Genomic DNA, 3,883 nt, shown 5'->3' with positions numbered 1-3,883 from the left:
TAGGTTGTTTTATTTCATAATGTGTGTGACATTGTAGCCAAAATCCATTTTAGAAGGAACATCTATAGTCTATTATAATGTAGAAATCTTACAAGATTCTCAGGGTCATAAAGAATAAAATTTAAGAATTCTCAATGAATTACGCATACTTTCAGGATATGCAATGTATCGTTAAATTCACTAAACCTCTGATCTTTTGAATGTCCTGCATGCAATTACCAAATTAATGAAATTAAATGAATCAGTCATAAGAACTGAGGTATATCTTATATACATTGTATAAAACAACTTTTCAATTTGACTAGCCTTTGTTATTTTGAATCTTATTCCCCCGGTGTCTTGGCAACGGATTTTCATATACCCTTGCAGTAATGTTTATGTCTTTAGTGACAAACGCTCTGCGTCTTTGGTGACCAGTGCTCTTTTTATTAGCAAATCTATATTGAAATCTTCCACAAATAAGCAGATGTCAAGAAATGGATCTTTCACTATCTCAGGATAGAATATAGTTAGAAACTTAAAGGTGAGATAGCATTCCATTTGTTTTTCTCTGCCATCTCTATACGATAAGCTTTCTGTATGTCTTCCTTGCAAAGTATAAATGTTGTTGGCATAATGAAAAGTTTTGGAATTCTACCATATTCTCTACTATCTTGTTCGATTTGACTAGAATCCATTTGTTCCTCTGTGTCACTTGTCTTATTGTACATTTTATTTTTGATAAAATGCACTGCTTCTACAAAGGGAAGGCATCTTATACAAAAGGCGTTTGTTTTCATTCTGCACCCTTTACACACATCTCTTTTCCTTTTAGTGATAAACACCCTTACTTGTTTTTCCTTGTGTATATCCATTGGCAAAAGCTGTTCAGGCGGATTTCTGTCGAAGACATTGCCTATATAAATTTATAAATTGGACTTGCAGGTCTACACACGAGGAACAACTTTTTTCTTTTTTTGCAAAAATTTAACTGGACAAAGAGGCCCAGATATAGGAATTGCAGGGAGAGAAATAGCATAAATTTAATAGGCAAGGAGGAATTTCTAGTCCTCTTATGCATCAATCAAGTTTTTGTTGGATCTATCTCTAATCTTATGTCTGCGACCAACATAGAATTGATATCCTAAGGAAGGTTGAAGTCGCTAGAAGCATCTTGTGAGTATTGATCTATCTGAGGAGGTTTCATCTAGCATAGTCTTGAACTTTCTAAGGAAGGTCAAATACATACAAAAGTTATAGGTTTATGTGTTGTGCAGTAGTAGCAAAGGACTGAGATTTGACTAGAGGGCCAGAGATCTAAATTCATTGTTGTTTAGTGATAAGTTTAGACATATTTGTGCATAAATCTTCAATCCCTAACCCGAAGCTACACAAAGACAGTGAGATGCATACTACTGAAGAAACATATTCTGTATTTATCTTTTGTCAAGGAGTTTATGGTTTTATATTTTCAATTTGGGTATCGTTGGGCTCCAGTTTTGCAGGTCATTGTTTTCTCTAAGGATCTTAGGTATCCTTTTGGTGCTTTGTTGGAGTTATATTCTCTACTACCCTATTAGGTCTTGTCCTAATTTAGACTTCATGAATTTTTTAAGCTCTAATTATATGAAGGTCCCTCATTCGTATCTGGAAGCCTAAAGCAACGTGGAACTTCTCCTTGTGAAATGTATGGGTTTAAGGCTTACATTTTTTATTAGATTCATATGGGTTTAAATATTTGAAGATCGATGTCATAAGTGTTTACACAGATCCTAATCAAACTCATTGAATTTCTCTACTTGACACACTCACTTGATGAAATTTCTGATATGGGTTAAGTATAATTTTGGTCTTCAAAATAAGGAATTGTGGCATGAACTAGGGAAAAAAAAACTGAAGCAGAAAGCGAGGGATGGACACTAAACTTAAATCACATTACAATGGTATGTCTTCATTGATATAAACCCTCTAAATTTATTCACTTTCCTTTGGGCTACTTATTTGCCAAGGAAATTGTTGGAAGACAAACTTATATGTGCAGACTTCTCAACATATCCTACAGCCTTGTTGTCAAGCTACTTTGTGGCCTTATACTCTGCAGCTCATGTTCACAAGTCAGCAACGAATAATCCCTCACAATAATCACTAAACAATGACCTCAAGCAAAGGTTAAGTAGATGTATTTGTGCATCTCCTTTGGTTACTGGAATCTCTGGAATTTCATAAGGACTAAACTATGACTGATCTGAAGTAAAATACAAAAAGGCCCTAACTACTGATCTAATAGATAATTCAACCCTCCACTGCAATATCTGGCACTCATTTCAGAGGCTTGAGAAGGAAGTGGAGGCATGAGGAAGCGATTGAGGGTTTTGGTGGTCATGAGTGATGACATCGATTTCTAGGGTTTCCACTGTTGGTAGAGCGTTGGTATTGCTATTAGATTTATCAATAGCAGAAGAAGAAGCCATGTCATCTTAACAAGCATTTGCAACAGCAAATATAAGGGTGTTGCTCTCTGAAAAAGAGGAAACTGCAGCTGCCTATTTTTATTTTCCATGGCTCAACACAGAAAATCTCAAACCTCACTATGGGTTCTGCCTCTCCCTGAATACTCTCACGGTAGTAGCCATAGTGAAACATTGTAAGCCACTATGTAGGTAAACATGCAAACAGTGATACTACAGCCTGAATTTAGAGACCAAAGAAAGAACAAAACCCTAAACAGCTAAGTATACATTTAAATCTAAATTCAGAGACCAAAGAAAGAACAAAATAAGTTAAATACACTAAACCCTAAACCCCTAACCTGCAAAACCCTAAACCCTCAAAACCTGCCATGCAAAGTTAACAAAAATTCCAATAAGGTGTTTTGTGTTGAAAAACACATAGAAATAGCTGGTAGGATTAAAATCCTACCGGATAGAAGCCATGGATGGTCGCCACACCTTCACCAGACCTTCTCCGGAGCTCGCCAAACCTTCTCTGGAGTTCACCACACCTGCAACGAGTTGGAAATTAGCCATTAAACAACAAAAAAAACCAACAAAAAACAGAAAAACCTACAATTACCTGTTAAAAAAACCTTCGACCTCGAACTCGCTAAAACTGCAACTGGCTCCTCCCCAAACAACAAAAACCGTGAATTAAACCACCACCAAAGAAACCCTAAACCACCGGCGGTCCAGAATGACCAACAAATCCAGGTGGAAAACCATAAGAAAGCCAAAAACCCTATTCCAACCATGGGCGCATAACCTTGAACAATGGCAGACATCAGCTCAACCATGGCGGACGAAGCGCGCAGGTTCTGGGGTCGTCCCGCGCCATCTTCGGCGGAGGGATTCGCCCAAAAACCGGACCCGAACATAAAAACAAACGGCAAACAACACATCGCGCAAATGACATGGAATCAACCCTAAACATGGCGCGGAACGGTGTTTTAACCCCTTGACACGGTGCCCAACACGTGGACCTCCACGATGGACAACTGTCGTACTAATTTCATGTGATTCACATGGTGGCAGGCGAGGTGGTGGGGAGGGCGCACAAGTAATGGCGTCCCTCCCCTATGGAATGAATTTAAATTTTATTGTTTTTTTTGGATTTTTAATTTGTAATTTATTTAATGTATAATACACAAAATTTTAAGGTTTATTAATGTTTTTTTAATGTTATTTAAAATTTTGAAAAGAAATTGTAAATATTTTGAAAAGTCTAAATATCACCCATATTAAAAAAAATGTTAAAATAAATATAAAAAATAATCATTGTTAATTTTTTTATATTCTAGAATAAAAATAAATAAAATAATTTCATAACTCTTTAAAATTAATGAAAACTATTTAATTTAATGGGAAGTTTGGGAAATATAAATATTTTATTGATTATAAGAGATATAGAT

At 36.0% G+C, this 3,883-nt stretch overlaps 1 pseudogene; it reads right to left on the bottom strand.

Annotated features, from left to right (window-relative positions):
* Positions 1 to 301: 301 nt before the first annotated feature.
* LOC149150528 (uncharacterized) lies at positions 302 to 3,373 on the bottom strand (annotated as a pseudogene).
* Between the last annotated feature and the right edge of the window lie 510 nt (positions 3,374 to 3,883).

The sequence above is a fragment of the Pinus tabuliformis genome, chromosome 9, assembly GCF_031772625.1.
Source record: "Pinus tabuliformis cultivar Carrire ecotype Pingquan chromosome 9, CPIR1, whole genome shotgun sequence".
Lineage (NCBI taxonomy): Eukaryota > Viridiplantae > Streptophyta > Pinopsida > Pinales > Pinaceae > Pinus > Pinus tabuliformis.
Note: the sequence above shows the minus strand (reverse complement) of the source record. Positions and strands in the feature narration are given on the sequence as shown.